Raw genomic sequence first — 17,671 nt, forward strand, 5'->3', positions numbered from 1 at the left:
TTAATCTTCAAACACACAGGACCCTGACCACAAACTAAAAAGCCGTGCTGCTTCACTTGAGCCAGGTCAAAGCCGGTCACTGCGTACCAATGATCAAAAAGCTCCACATCCCATTAGCCAGAACTCGCAGTGGGGTAACCCAATTAAATCAATTCTATTTAATCAGAGTGGGATGCATGAGCTGAGGGGGTGTGGCTTTCCTGACAGTCTAGTCGCATGTAATCCCACCGCTTAATCACCAGAGCTGTGTCCACTGAGAAACGCTAATTGGAGTGTGATGGAATTCCACTGATGACAACTGGAAAATGTTGCAAATCGATCGACTTCTTAGAATTTGTAAAAGGTCTAGAATCTATTTCTGTTATAAATTAAAAGCATACAAAAATATATTAGAATTAAATTAGAATTATAAAATAAATATAGATAAAATTAAATAAATAAATATATATATATATATATATATATATATATATATATATATATATATATATATATATATATATATATATATATATATATATAAAAATTGAATTTTTTTTCATAAAACAATCCAGTGTAAGGAGGAGAAAAAAAAAAACAGTTCAAGTTCAGTTAATACAAAAGGGAACAAAAACACAACCCAGCTGTACACAGTCTGCTATAAATGAGCTAACTGATGCATCTCTTTGACAGGCGAGAGGGTGTAAAGATATAAAACAGGATCTTGTGAGATTTTGCGGTACCTTGGGTCTGTGCTGGATGATGATGCTCATCACAGACTAATTAGATCTTTGGAGTATACTCAGGTACGGCTGCAAAGACAAAGAGAACATGATCAGTAAACACACACACACACACACAGAGAGAGAGAGAGAGAGAAAGTATTGAAAGAATATAGTGGTAATTAGTACCCACTGTAACTGCTGTGAGACAGTGTTAATCAAAAACAATACATATTTCTCATACTAATGTGCAAACTATTCAAACTGGAAATTTGGATTGGGTATATCTAATTGTTTTCTGTATTTAAAAAAAATATATTAATAGCTTAAAGCGATAGTTCACCCAAAAATGAAAATTACCCCGTGATTTTCTTCCCCTCAAGCCATCCTAGGTCTATATGACTTTCTTCTTTCAGACAAATACAATCAGAGCTATATAAAAAAAAAAGCCCTGGCTCTTTCAAGCTTTATGGTGAATATATGCTGAGATTTTGAAATCCAATAAAGTGCATCCATCCATCATAAAAAGTGCTCCACACAGCTCCTTCTGAAACAAAGTGATGCATTTGTCTAAGAAACCTTAATCTCTTGCTTCTGCTAACTGCCATACGCACGTTCACAAGAGAGTGGCGCTCCAGCCGATGATGTAGGACATTGCGTAATCGCCGGTGAGAATATGCTAGTCTCGCGAAAACCACATTTTCTTTACAGCAACGGAAAACCAATATCAATTGGCTTATATCGAAGTCCTCCATCAGTTTTCTTTATGAATCCTCATTTTGTGCTTTTTATTCGTGACCGGTGTTTTGTTTTCACCGGAGCTTGCACTACACCTACATCTTGTGTCATCCACTTTCTCATGAACGCGCATTTGCATTATTAATTCTTTAATTTGTCTGCTAATTACTGTGAAACTATTTTGAAACTTGAACTTTTGAAATTTGTCTGTAATGTATAAAGTGCTATATAAATAAAGGTGATGACTTAAAATACACTGGTTTCTTATTAACAGCTTTTCGCTTGACAAGACATTAACTGATGGAATAGAGTCATGGATTATTATATTTTTATCAGCTGTTTGGATTCTCATTCTGATGGCAGATATTCACTGCAGAGGATCCACTGGTGAGCAAGCAAGTGATGCAATTTTCGTTTATTGGTAACATACTACTTTGTTAACACTCAGAAAGAAAGATACATGGCCTATATCGACACAAGCAAGATACTGACAAATACAAATGAACTGAAACACAACAGAAACAACCTGAGAAGTGCAACATCCAGCACTAAAAACATGCTGCTTTCAATAGTCCCTTCAAATGGGAAATTGCCAAAGAAACAAGAGTTCTAGGACTCTTTTCCTGGTAATGATAACCAGACCTCTATAATGGAGTAGACAAGTCAGATTTTTTCTGACTCACATAAATATCATTCACTTATGAACCTCCATTTAAGAGTCACATGGTGCAATCAAATGACGAAGCCGTCGAGATGAAGTCATGACACAGTAAATCAAGTGAAAATCAAGTGAATTTTGAGCTTTTACAGGCACAAAAAAAAGAAAAGGAGCAAAACACTGATAGGGAGTAATAAACCCTTCTTTTCCCTATTACATAAACTTAATAGGATTCGGAATGCAATCACTGTCTAATCTAATGCTTTTAGAGACACAGAGGAGGATCTCATCAGATTGCGTCTGGACAGAATGATTCCCTTGTCTCCACTTTTCTGTTCGCTCATCTTGCACATTTCCTGACCCCTTCGTCTCCGCTTCACACACCTGCCCTTGTACTTACAGACTGATCGGAGACAATAAAGAAATGGACAAATGTTTACTTTGTCATGAAATGAGAAATGTACTTCCATTATATCATACAAGATCATTTACGTCGCCATTGGCTCCTGCTTTTTCTGTCTCGCTCCCAGCATTCATTTGCACTTTGTCAAGGAAACCGACATCTTTTGTCAAGGCAATGGGAATTAAATTCATAAAGAAAATGCATGGTAGATTATCTTCAATTATGAAAACTGCCAGAACAGGAGTGCAAAAAATAGATATTCAAACCATCCTCTGCGGTGAAGAAATTAATTTAAATGTATTGCTAAGTACACAGAGCACAATGTGTTAGAATTTAAATATAACATCCATAGGGCATAAACTTATAATTTATTTCAGAACTTTGTAATGCTACAAACTGAATCGTATACACAATATATATTGTATACGATTCAGTTGTATTGTATACACAATACACAAGTTTTTCTCTTCAGGAAACGATCCAAAAATATAGAACATCCACGCCAATAAAAAAGATGTGTCAAATGTTTTTGCAAAAAATAAATAATAAATACTACTTTTTTTGCACATTTACGGTTACAGTAACGGTTTATTGTGATGCGTTACAAAGTAACTCGGAAAGGAAAACAAGACAGCAGAGTAGTTTTCTTTATTTTGCAAAACATTTCACGCGCACATAACATATTTTTGCGACATTGCAGCCTGTTCATTATCAAAATAAAATACAATTTAAAAAAACTAATAAAAAGCATTAGATACTTTCGCGAATATGGAAACATTTTGATTCATGATGAATGAGAGGTAGGCATCAGTTTCACCTTGAATTGGATTGGCGGTTTTATATTGTAACCGCATTGCCTTAACTTTAGAGGATTTGTTGAGAGAAATTAATAACTGTGTTTATAATGTTTGTAAACATTTAGCCTTAGCCTACTGGAATTTTAGCCTACATTATTTTTGGATGTAATAGGCTAATATAATGCTACATGAGCCTTTACGCGACTTTGGCTATGTTTGGTTTTGATTTTATTTTTTTTACTCAAAACGCAATAGCATTTTTTAACAATGCAGCAAACATTTTTAAATATCTTAAAAATACTTTGATGTCTTTAAAATGTTGACAGATTTTTTTCTTTTGTTTAGTAGCCTACATTTGGCCAAAATCTTGAAAGGATGATACTGTATTGACTGTGATGAAGCACAGCGTGTTATAGGCTAATGTTACCAGACCTCTTCCTGTTTTCTTTTTCTTTTTGAGTAAAGAAAATGCTCTACATTATTATTATTATTATTATTAAAAAATCTTTCTTTTTTAATGTTATTAACTGGTTTTTCTTCTACCAAAACCAAAGCCCTGGCTCAAACATTAAAAAAAAAAAAAAATTCATAGCTGAAATAAACCTTAAATAAAATAAATATTAGATGAAAAACTCAAAACTGAACAAACTAGAGTATTCAAAATATTAATAAATACTATAATAGCATATAATTCATACTAAAATAACACTGCTACTAACAGCTAGCAAGAGTTTTTAAAAACATGAAAAAGAAATTGCCATTCACTTCAATGGCAGTGGCCTGCATCTAAATCTGATTAACAAAGCAGGCAGCAATCAGTCCTGCTAACTTCCTGTTTCATCAGGAAATGTCAATAATGGATAGATAAACTGCTCGTAAAGTCAATTCATGAGGATTTTGCTTGGTTAGTTACAATTCTGCACACATAATTCCTGCAAAGTAATTTTCAGTGTGTTAACTGCAAGCACCATCTTGGGCCCCGAGTTAAGTGTTTTCCTCAGGGCACACAGTCACGATCGAGCTGGATCATGAACTTGGTAACTTAGTGACACTCTTGGTCTACTAGAATTGTACCTGCAATCCTTCAATTAGCAACTAACCTCCTCAACCATTAGTCACAAACCACTCGGACACGTCCGAAACGGAGTAGGACACCTAACAGTGAAAAATCACTTTCCAAGCCGTAACAGATCCTGCTTTGAAATCTCCATGTCCCAATTATTGTTCACCTGTCAACACGAAGTCAAGCCATAAATCATTTTTGTAATTATCAATTGATTAAAAAGCGCTATCTGATAGAGAAAGCGGCTCACAGACCTTATACATCAATTTTAATGACACTTCTTAATCCAAAAGTCTTGGCAATCACCAGAGACCAATTACAGGCCATGAGATAGAGGCAAACCCTTAATAACAAGAGTTAGCCTGTTTCGCCTCAACATGGTTTGGAAAAAGAGTTTGCAGGGGTTCATTTAAAATTGACTGGTAATCCACAAGCATCATGTGTATCACCAAACCTGGAACGTCATGATGTTACACTTTTCAAGAAAACCAATGGACCCATGAAGTGCATTAAAGAAATACTTCACACACTTCTATCATAGTTCAAGCTGAGCAGAGGAAATAATTCATCTGAAATACTCAAACACCTACAGAGCAAAACTAAATGAATATACTTTTTAAGACCCCCCAAAAAAAAAAAAAATTGGATTGGACAAAATATTATCCAACAGTCCCTAGATACACTTCATGGCCAAGATTATGCAGACACCCACTTCTAATTAAAAGGTTTTATGAAGCCACAAAAACTGGGGAAACTGTTGGGAAGGGCCAGTGGTTTTGGAAGTAAACTTTCAGGTATATACATACTTTTGGCCATTTAGTGTGTATATATTAGACCAATCTACATTTTTGTAAGGGATTTAAAAAAACAAATATGACCAGTCTTAAAGGAAATTCAGTAATTCAGATTACTAACTTGTAACTGAGCAGTTTATGCAACCGGCCCGTTTTTAACACTGATAATAACAAGCGCATCAAAATCAGCATATTATAATGTTTTCTGAAGGATCATGTGACACTAAGACTGGAGTAATGATGCTGAAAATTCAGCTTTGATCACAGGAATAAATTACATGTTAAAGTATATTTATATAGAAAACAGCAATTTTAAGTTGCAATAATATTTCACAACATCGCTGTTTTTACTGTATCAAAAAAAATAAAAATGCAGCCTTTCAAAAAATATTTACAAATGTTTTTTATATCCAGTACAAATTCAGTAGATTTAGCTTCAAAATAGGACTGTATGAAGTAGGGGTGGGGTGGGATAAAAATTGTAATTGTTATTTTTTTTTTTTCATGCTTCAGGCTTGGTGTGCTCGTTTTTATGGCTGCACAATTTGGCCCAAAACTTTGTGATTATGACTATAAAATAATTAGAAAACAGTGACTAGTGAAATTATTTAATATTTTAAAATGTGACCCTGGACCACAAAACCAGTCATAAGGGTCAATTCTTCGAAATTGAGATTTATACAGCATATAAAAGCTGAATAAATAAGCTTTCCATTGATATATGCTTTATAAGGATTTTAAAATCTGGAATCTGAGGGTGCAGAAACATCTAAATACTGAGGAAATCACCTTTAAATTTGTCCAAATGAATTCTTAGCAATGCATATTGCTAATCAAAAATTAAGTTTTGATATATTTATGGTAGGAAATGTACAAAACTTCACGGAACATGACACCCTAATGATTTTTGGCATAAAAGAAAAATCAATCATTTTGACCCATACAATGTTTTTTTGGCTACTGCTATAAATATACCCCAGCAACATAAGACGTACGGTTTTGTGGTCCAGAGTCACAAATCACTATTATTATAGTTAAATAAAAATGTTAAAAAATAAATAAATGAAACTATTTCACTGTATTCAACCAATTTAAGTGACTTAAAAAAAAAAAGTTGAAATAACTTTATATCTAAACATTTATGACAGCAACCGAAGTTGAAGTGAGTGGAATTTTTTTAGCGTGTCCTTTTCTTTCATATGTAATGCAAATAAATGTTATTTGTGGCTCTGTACATTTACATGACTGTATATAATTATCAATAACCTTTTGATAAAGGCTTTTCAAGTTTCTTGGTTCTACACGTCTCCATCCTTTGTGCTTTGGCGTCACACAGGACAGAAAATTATACTTTTTTCACATCAACAGCAGAAGTTAAAATTCCTTCTCCACACAAAGCGACTAATAACAGTGGACATTTGCTCATTTTTCCTCCATAATTGTGCTCCCTGTCGCCTGCATTTCTTAATGAAGGTGGCAACATATAATTTCCTAAACCATATTATTCCAAATACAGCATGACAGTGTCAGCGCCACCCTCAAAATGAGGTCCCTACCCAAATCATCTCACTTTCTTCGATTGTGCCTCTCTCCAACAGTGCTACAAATTTTCACTGAGCTACATTTGGGAGACACAAATAGTCTGGGACACTTCCAGATTTATCATCAATGTTAATAACATGCCGCATAATCCGCTCAGTACAAAAGGAAATCAGAGCAAAGTCAAATTATTCAATTGTGTAAAGGGCCATAAATAGTAGTTGTAAACAGGAACAAATGCACTATCCGTAATTTAAAGAAGCAATGCAGCACTATGGGCCAGTTCCTCCTGCTTGCACGGTTTCATCCAGCTAAAAGTTCACGTTGTGGGAATGGGAACATCTAGTAGCGACCTCCTGTGTGAACCTGGCACGTCTCTGTCCCTAAACAAACTGCTGCACTCTGACTAAACTTTCAGAAAAAGATACCGCCTGAAGCAAATAATTCCATCACTGGATAAACGGATATCAGAGACGTGAATATGATTACATCCCTTCTGAGGTGCGCTGATTGCTTTTGATGAAAGCGATGAAGAGTCTTTAATGAGACGTCTGTAGCTGTACGACTCGTTCCTGTAATCATTTCCCTCAGTGCAGCCTTCTATAAAAACCCATGCAGAAACTGATGGGTTGGTATTTTGGTATGACAACATGAAACATCATTTGAAATGTATTTAAAGCGACAAAAATAATATTTTACTCACCCTCGTGTTGTTCTGAAACCATGTGACTTTCTTTCTTCCATATAACACAACCTAAGAATGTCCATGCCACTCTTTTACAACAAATAATTACTTGCATAAGGTGTCCATACATTTTTTTTAAATATATTTTTGAAAGAAGACTAATTCTCACCAAGGCTACGTTTATTTGAAATATGGTAAAAACATTAATATTGTGAAATATTTTGACAATTTAAGACAACTCTTTACTAGCTGAATATATTTTAAAATGTAATTTATTTTTCAAAGCTGAATTTTCAGCATCATTACTCCAGGTTTCAGTGTCACATGATCCTTTAGAAATCATTCTAATGTGCTGATTTGATGCTCAAAAATCATTTTGTATTATCAATGTTGAAAACAGTTGTGCTGCTTACTATTTGTGGAAATTATTATATATTTTTTTCATATGACTTTGATGCATAAAGTTCAAAAGAACAGCATTTATTTGGAATGGAAATCTTATGTTACATTGCAAGTGTCACTTTCAATCAATATACTATTCATATATATATATATATATATATATATATATATATATATATATATATATATATATATATATATATATATATATATATATATATATATATACACACACACTGAATAAAAATTATTTCAAATCAGCAATTCAAATCAGCAATTCAAGTTCATTTTAAATTCTAAATAAAGTTTGATAGAAAAGGACAATATAAAGCACCAAAAAGGTAAATGTGGTCCATTAGAATCATGCACAGTATTCAAGGTTTTCTAAAGCCAATATGATCCCTAAGCATGCTAAAGGTGAGTTTTAGCAAATGACCTTTTGGTAAACAGAAAGTGTATCATGTGACATCAGATGTATGGCTTTTTTAAAAGCTCAACAGATTTTACAAATCAAATCATTTTCTGTGCCAACAGACATCAGAAAGTTTCAGAACAACTCCAGGGTGATTTAACAATCACATAACATTTATTTCTGACTGAACTAACCCTTTAACCCCCTCTAAAAGACGGAAAAGTGTTTGACGTTAGCCATTGACTTCCATAGCATTTCCCACCCCACTATTGAAGTTAATGGTTACCGTCAAATGTCTGGGTTACCAAAATTCTTCAAAATATCTTATTTTCTGATTAAATAAACAACAACAACAACTCACGTAGGTTTGGAACGTGAGGGTGAGAAATTACAACATTTTCATTTTGGGGTGAACTATCCCTTTAAAGCAATACCCTAGTGGACATAAAGATAACCTCATAAAACAGACTACATCATTCATAACCAGGAAGGGCCAGCAGTTTTAGAGAACTTTAGTTAAAAGTGGATGCTAAACAGGTTCTTATTAAAGCACATGTTAATGTCCACGATGACCCCAGAGGGGCAGTATTTAGTGGCTAGTTTCCCAGCTACGGCACGCCAGTCCACAGAGGCCAAGTGCAGCTAGAAAAATCATAAATCATCTGCGTTGTTTTACACCTGAACTCTCTCTAATGCCCTAGATAGAGCCGCTATCCTCGAAGGCAGATTCAATTATTTACCCAGCAAATAAATGATTACATAATGCCCAAGAATGCAGTGTCCCAAAGTACCGCATACTTCCCAGGCATCTCTGACTATTTGTTTCCGACGGAAACATTTAGAGGGAAGAAATTATTATACTCGAAAATGGATACGTGATAGAATGCAAATAGAGGATGTAAATATGGAGAGTCGAATAAAATGGTGAGGAGAGGGAGCGTGCTGAAGATCTGTCAGGTGTGAGAGGGATTTGAGAGCGGTCTGCTTAACCTCCCCCCCGCGGGGTATCAGTGCTGCCGGGAGGGGCTCCAGATTACAGGCTCCGATAAGCACTACATTCACTGCTCATTAAACCAACGTACAAGTGCTTTGATTCACCCTAGTGAGTCTATTTTTAAAAAGCACTGACTTCTGAATTTGCAGTGAAGTCACAGGTCTCAAACTAGGGAATGACCTCACGTTAGCAGCATGCAGTTGTTAGCATATTGTTTTAAAGTACAATACGAAATCAAAACTGACTGAGTTCTATTCTTAAAGGGGTGGTACAATTGTGTTTTGTGTATTCAGAGTTGTTCATAGTGTTAAAGAGATGGATTCTCATGCTAAACATGGCCAAAGTTGTAAAAAATTATTTAGGAGAATGACTGAGAATTTATGTGCCGAAAATCTTACTTCCAGGTTGGTACAAATTTCGGCTGTTTTTTTTTCGATCGTGGATCTAATGACGTAGACAAGAGCGAAACATAGTGTGGAACTCCTTATATGAGCAATTATCCCGGGAAAAGCACGCCTGCGCACACACATTGACCAGAGGAGAGCGAGGCCGCGCACATCAACACGCTTCAAAATCGTTGGCAGCGCTGCAAATAAGTGTGTTTTTGGATCTGAGGGTAAGTTTACCGTATTCAGCTTCCCCAAGGACCCAACGTTACATGAACAGTGGATGCAGTTTGTTTCTCCAAGCAACGGAGTGTAGTAAGTGCCTTTCTCATTTGAGTGACGAATGTTTTATAAACAAGGCCCAAGTCGATGCTGGATTTGCACATCGTTTGCTATTAAAACATGGAGCCGTCCCTGTGATAAAAGACCCCATTCATGATTCATGTACAATTGCAACAGATTTCTGTATTTTGTTGGAAATCAGCACATAAGTGAATATATGTTAATGGAAACCACACAAAACATCGGTATTATAGCTCCGCTCATGGCACGCCTCCAGGAGCTCGGCTTTTCCGGAAAGAATTAGAAATCTGGGAGGGAGGGGGGGGGGGGAGTAGAGCGCAGTCTCGGGAGTACCCCCCGGCCTGCGAGGGGCGATGGGGGTATGTGGCGAGTGGGGCGGGGCCGAGAGGCGTGGGAACGAGGAGTGAGGCCAGGTGTAGTGATTGGAGATGAGCTACACCTGCGCCCCACCGCCGGTATCGAGTCCCACGTAGGAGATGGAAGGATATAAAACTGGAGCGACTATAGTGAAGGACGAGAGAGGACCAGGCCTGGGACATTATTTTATGTTTTGGTTTTTATTTGCGCGTGACAGTCGTCCGCGAGGGGCTGGTGCGCTGTTTTGTATTTATTTTTGAATATTAAAATGTTTTGATTGTGCGCCGGTTCCCGCCTCCTTCTTCCCGATGTATATGGAGTTTCAATATCATTACAATAATCATTGTAATTTTATTATTATACCAGTAATTTTGAATTTACTCATTACTAATTTCATTTAATTTACTTCACAACAATATTAATAATATTACTTTACATACATTTAATGCATTATTTATTTTATTATTATGTATTATGTCAACTTTCTATTTTACTATAAAAAAAATTTAACTTTTGAACCTAATAAAATAAATATTAAAAAAAGGAAAAATGGATGGGGGAAATGAATTCTTAACAAAATTAAATTTAAAGTGTGTCAGTTTTCATAATCTTTCATCAAAATTGAATGGGTCAGATCTCTCTTAAAGTAAGTCTATGAGATTTTTTCTGTTTTCTTTTTTTTGGGGGGACCATTCAGTTTGCCTACAAAAGCTATCGCACATCTTCTAAACAACCTACACAAACAGAAACATTATTCATGTCTGTAGCACAAACTCTGTGGGATGAGTAACATGCCACGTTTCACACTTAAGAGTTAGTTTATTAAAATCCCTAACACTATGTACAGTGTGAGCAATAGTAACAGTTACTATGTAAACCCAACAAATAACATCACATCAAATCCCAACACAAATAAATGAAATCCCATGACTTTCCCTCAGAAATGTCACATTACGAATATTAAATGCATTGCCACTTTTAAATTAAAATGCAAATGCTGCTTCATGCAGTCGCTAATGTCCATGAACGTAAAATCTGATTTCAGAGTTCATCAGGGATCCGACGCTGTTAAAAGCACTTTACAATCGCCAATCCAACATGAGTTTTCAAGCCGAGTATTCAAGCGAAATCCAGTTTGAAAACAGATGGAGAGAGAAAAGCTCTGTGAGTCTACAGAGCGGCGGGGTCGAAGGTGACAGCGCACGCAGTCTATGGATAGCGGACAACAGTCTCTAATGGCTCGCACAGCCTCTTAAGAGCTCGGAAACTGTGCAGTTTGCTCAAGGCCCTCTGCCCTCTACATTAGCAAGTATATTACTCCATTTGCTTTGGCTGGGAGCTGAATATTCCGCATACTAATTCTCATCACAGACTCTGACATTCACTCAGCTATGTTTTCCCAACTGGCTTAGGTCCACAGATTATGAGGCAGTCTAACGTAGTCTCTCGCTGATTTGACCTCTCTGTGTGACCCAACTGAGGTATTGCATTTGTCTTGTCAGCAGTTGGAGAGTGGTTTCCATCTCATCTGTTTGTTTCAGGTCGGTTCAGACTGCCAGCGCATCCTCGTGGGTTCAGTCTATATATGGCCTCAGCGAGTGCATCTTTACACACTCCTGCAGATCTAGATTCACCCACAGTGCCAAGGTTCAAACATGGAATCAGTAGTTACATGCTAGACATTTCTAGTCCGAAATCACTCAAATTGTCCTGTATAGGGCACTCTCTCATGCTCAATTTCTTAAGCATCATGCAAAATCAAACTTAAATGAGCACGTCACCTCAGAACTTTAATTATTTTAAATGCAACTTTAAAGCTGCAGTAGGTAACTTTTGTAAAAATATATTTTAATATATTTTAATATATAAAATATATTTTAATATATATATTTTAATATATATATATATATTTTAATATATAAACCTGTCATTATGTCCTGACAGTAGAATATGAGACAGATAATCTGTGAAAAAATCAGGCTCCTCTGGCTCCTCCCAGTGTCCTATTGCCATTTGCAGAAAGTTATCCGCTCCCGGTAAGAAACAACCAATCAGAGCTGTGGTCCGTAACTTTGTTTGTGTTCAAAATGTAGACAAATGTATATAATAAGCCAGTACACCATGAATCCATTTTCCAAACCGTGTTTTTAGCTTGTCCTGAATCACTAGGGTACACCTATAATAAGTGTTTATATTCGGACTATTTTAGATTGCTTCGGGGGTACCGCGGCGGAGTAACCCAGTACCTTTGTGATTCTTCATAGACATAAACAGAGAGAAGTAGTTCCGGCTACAATGTTCTACCGCAAGACGCAAGCAGTTCGGCAAAAAAAATGTGGTAGCTCAATAAAAGAATTCATGTGTCATTCATGTGTCTAAACTTGTTAGTCAAACAAGTTGCACATTATGCATGAAAATTGCTTGTTTATTAGTAAATAATTATTATGTAAGAAACTATATGTTATCATAAAAAAAGAATCTCACTGAGGTTTAATAATTTAATAAATTAATTTAATTTGGTACCTGTGACCAGTGACAATAAAGCGCTACTATGACTAATTTATTTGATCAGAAATATTATTACAATTTAAAATAACTTTTCTATTTGAATAGATTTTAAAATGTAATTGATTCCTTTGATGTAAAGCTGAATTTTCGCATTATTACAGCAGTCTTCAGTGATCACATGAACCTTCCCAAATCAATATTATAAATGTTGAAATCAGTCTTGCTTCTTAATATTTAGTGGAAATAGTTTTAAAAGATTTTTTTATGAATATAAAGTTGAAAAGAACAGCATTAATTCGATTTTTTTTGTAATGTTTTACTGTCACAATTGAAATTTGATACATTAATTAAATGCATCCTTGCTGAATAAAATCAGTAATTTCTTCTTACTGTCCCCAAAAATGGTATATTGAATGCAGAAGTACAGTGTACCAGTAGAGGAATACAAAAATACAAAATAAAAAGGAAAAAGGATAACACCCCAACCCAAATTGATCAATAAAAAACCTGATTTTTATTTAACGTGGTCACTCACTCACCCAGGCCGAGGAAGCAGACGGAACACTTAACAGGTTTAAAAAAATAAATAATACTTCAAGTCTGATTATTTTAAAAACACCTTTTACATAAGATGTGTGTATATCCTTAGGTCTGGTTTTCTGATTGGCTAAAAAGGCTGCTCCTTTAACTGTTTTTGGTATTTATAGAGTGTAAGGCTGTTCGGTATGACATTATTTCAGTGAAATTTACAGTAACATGTTCTGCAGAGAATTAAACAATTGCTGACCTTTCCCTGGTAGCAGAAAAACCATTTAAGGTGTTTACATGACCTCGCATGTCACTGACTTAATAAGGTTTAATATAACGGATGGGAACTCGCTGATTAGACAACCGACAAAAACAACTCGCTCCTGCTTTTCCATCTGCAGCAGTGTAACAGGCCACCAAATTCAACAATATTTACATCTACTCATTTATTCGACTAACACTTTGTCACTTGGTTTAGCGGGCAATGCATTAGCAAAACACCCGGCGAAACATTCAGTGCAGACAGGTAATTTATCAAATCACAAACAAAACCTCAAGCCCAACTAATTAATAAAGATTCTGCGTGGCGGCACAAGATGAAAATAATGTGACGGATGACATACATGACAGACGTTCCCCACAATACTCCAGCCGAGAAACTGACGCAACCTCCATCTTCTAAATTAGGATCTGCTTTCATTACTTTTACACAGTTCACAAACCATAAATAGACAAAGAACGAAATCAAACACTGCTCTCAAACTCAGCTTCACAGTGTGTTTTGCATAAACAAGTCAAATGCCATATCAATAAAGCACACTAACGTGCATCTTCCAGATGTCTAAAATAAGACCTCGGCATTCTTATTTTTAGATTCTAAACATGCATGACACAGAACTGCTGCCCGGATTGTTATTGTTATATAAACATTAACCTACGTTTTCCAGGCGGTTAGAAAAGATAATGCATTACAATAGACAGCCATGCTAAAAGATGGGGGCGTTTCTCTTTTTATAACACTCTTTTGAATATAAATGGATATAAATCGTCTTATTATAATAGCTGAAGTACAGAGTCGCTCGCACGCTGTTGTTGACAAAGGATAGAAGCCATCTGCAAGTAGTTTCCTTTAGGAACGTCAGTGTAAGCTTTTGAGTTTTACTGGTTTTCATAATGTACATTATGATAATATAAAAAATTGAGAAACCAGATTAGGTACATGTAATATAAACCATGTGTATGACTATTGAATAAAATGGAATTAATATTAAAAAATAATATTAGGAATGCCACTGGTTTAGCTTCTGCAAGAAGATTTTGAGTTTTACTAGTTTTCATACTGTGCTATTATCTATGATATAATAAATCTGGAAACTAGATGACATAAAATAAACCATTTGTACAATTATAGGAAAATGGAAGTGATATTAGAAAAACGTCTTTAGCTTTTCAGAAAAGCTTTTGAGTTTACCAGTTTTTATAATGTAATACTGCACTTGCAATTATGATAATATAATAAATGGGGAAACTAGATGAGGCTAAATAAAATAAAATAAGGTTTATGATTATAGGTGAAAGTGCAATAATGCTGATGCTGATGACATTTCTAAAATTAAAACAATCATGATCAGTAAATGAATTATAATTTTGAGCAAAATAATTATGATAATATGTATGCAGCATGACTAAAAAGTTATAACTGACTGAAACTAGACTAAAAGTCAACTAAAAGAGGAAACAACAAAAAAAAACAAGATCTAAGACTAAAAACAACTTACAAAATCAAGCTGATAGAAAACACACGACTTGCCTGCTAAAATATGATCTGAGAAAATGATTCTCAATTAGTCATATCTTCATGGAGACATTGGGATTTATCAGAAATATTTGACTGAGGCACAGAGGCATGTCCTCCGCTCTCAAGAACTTTCATGCACTCAATCTGAAATTAAATCCAATGAGCTTTAGAACCGTGACCTCACCTGTACAAGCCTTCCCATAGTGATCCTCTCCACTCATAACAATACACCTAGAAGGTATCCGTATCCTGAAAATAATAAAACCGCCTCGCTTTCTAAAAGAAATTCTCATCTCAGTCTTAAGAAAGCTGCTGAAATCTATCCCTGCTCCAATATTCTTCTATCCTGAAAACATATTAGCGCTGCCAAGGCAAAACCTCTCGTTCTTTGTTCTTCCTTTTGTACAAAACATATTGATTTTGAAAAGAGAAGGATGGAACAATATGACCGGCACCACAACACTTCCAGACACAGCGCAAATGTGCACTAAAATATAACTAAACATAGTCCAACCTTAAGAGCATTCAGCAATATTTCTGCAATCATGCATACTCCTGGAAGTGTCAAAACACTGATGTGACGTGTGCGACTGCTAAGAGCGTCCAAACTGTAAGCCTTTAATCTGGCGCATGTTCCAAGCTGCAACCTGATACATTTGCCAATGTTATCAATGTCTGCGTCTGCGAACATGACAGCACTGCTATTCCAGACTTCTGTGTGTGCAAGAGAACACATGCATAGCATGACACGGACTATCCCCACGACACGGGGGAAACAAGTCGAGTGTTATGCGTGTGGTGACTTCTGAAATATGTTTATATTGAGAGACAGCTGACCTCTGAGATAACACTGAACACACTTACAAATGCACTGCTGTATCATTTGCACATGCAATCGATTTAGCTATCTGTAATAGTCCCATAACATTGTCTGGAAGGGATAAATTCAGATTGCATGTGTGTACTACTGCAAAAAAAACAAAAAAAAAAAAACAACAACACTGTTTCTCTATGCATAATAGCCTCCGGGTTCAACAAAAGCTTCCTACTGTATCAGACTCCCTTATGATATTGAACCAATCAATAAAGACATGCATGGAAAAAATTAATCCAGGCTCCTGGAGATCTACTTTCCTGCAGAGTTTAGTTTGACCTCTTATACAAGGGTCTGCAACAACAACAACAACAAAAAATGTACTGAAGGGGGTCCCTGGACTTGCATGCAAAATAGAAATTATGTTTACATCAGAAATTTTTTCATTATTTGTAAAATATATATTTAAATATAAATATATAAATAAAAATCTATAAATTGATCAATTTAAGAAACATACATATATACATATGTGTGTGTGTGCGTGCGTGCATGCATGTGTATGTATATATATATATATCAGTCAATATTTTATTCTGTATACATATATACATTATAATTAAATATAAATATAATAACTGACATGGACATTTCAGTCCATATCTTAGTCAATTTCAGCTTAAATCATATCAGTCCATTTTTTTAATCAGTTTTAAAAAAGTATATTCACTATTTTATTTACATTTATATTTAAATAGAAATTTAAAATGTAATATAGACTGAAATGGAATATATATATATATAAAAAAAAACATACATTTTTCATTAGTAAATTACATTCATATTCATTAGTAAAAGAAGTAAACAAACACCTGACCTAGGGGGTCAATGGTTGCGTCTCCAAACCTAGAGAGTTGTCTACCTAGATAGTATTTTTGGTCATTTAAGATTTGAATTCACATATATTGACATTAAAAGGCAGTCTACTTAGGTTAGGAGTTTTGTTTTACTTAAGGGTGGAAACTGAACTCTGCACGCAGGTGGATCTCCAGCGCCTCAGGCCAAACGGCAACTCAACTATTTGAAGTATCCAGGACAAAAGCATCTTCCATGCGGTCCAAGTGACCCAATCCAGCGTTCGCTACTAAATCCCAGCAGGAAGTTTTTCCACATCCAGCAAAAGAGGACGACACACGCGAACACCTTCACCAAAACACCTTCTGCCACCAGAACGTGCACGTGACATAATAGCACTCCATGCAATAATAATGTACAGTTGCCATCCTCGACATCATCACCATCTCCAGCCTCACCTCCAGATCGAGTTGCCCAGTGATGCCAGGCGTCTGTCCTTGTTTCTCAGATATGAATGCTGTTCCTCACGCGCTGGCGGTTGTTTCATAGCATGGCAATGTAAAGTGTGCAGTGGCCTCTCGCATCTGTAGCAGGTGTGTTTCTCTCTCTTTGTGCGCTGTAATGAGTTGGTCCAGGGAGTTGACAGATGCTGTCCGCACAGAGAGACGCGAGTGAATGCTGCTCAGGTCTCTCCCAGCTGATACTTTACTCCAAATAAGCGCCTCCCACTTACAGCGCCATGAGCTCCGGCAGCGCGTTAGCGTGAGAATCAGCGACACCTTCTGGCGAAACGTGGAAGCGCAGCAAATTAACTCATCTAACAAAAGGTTATATACTGTATACTTAAAACATGTTAAACTGCTTTTGTTATAAATTAAAAAAATAAACCTAAACTCTGTCAAATATGCAGGGTTAAATAATGAAAAATGGACTGCT

The 17,671-nt window shown here is 35.7% G+C and overlaps 1 protein-coding gene across 3 annotated transcripts in view; it reads right to left on the reverse strand.

Moving 5' to 3' along the window:
- Positions 1 to 17,426, reverse strand: part of LOC127938499 (kelch-like protein 29) — a 215,684-nt gene extending 198,258 nt beyond the window's left edge. The window contains exons 1-2 of one of the 3 annotated variants that reach the window (XM_052535154.1): positions 17,194 to 17,425; positions 723 to 791 (exon numbers count right to left, since the gene is read on the reverse strand). The gene's annotated coding sequence lies outside the window, so the exon portion shown is untranslated. Of the gene's footprint in view, positions 1 to 722; positions 792 to 17,193 lie in introns of all 3 variants that reach the window. The other 2 variants (XM_052535157.1, XM_052535155.1) reach the window with 2 other exon arrangements.
- Positions 17,427 to 17,671: the final 245 nt, after the last annotated feature.

Source organism: Carassius gibelio, chromosome A20, assembly GCF_023724105.1.
Source record: "Carassius gibelio isolate Cgi1373 ecotype wild population from Czech Republic chromosome A20, carGib1.2-hapl.c, whole genome shotgun sequence".
NCBI classification, from domain to species: Eukaryota; Metazoa; Chordata; class Actinopteri; order Cypriniformes; family Cyprinidae; genus Carassius; species Carassius gibelio.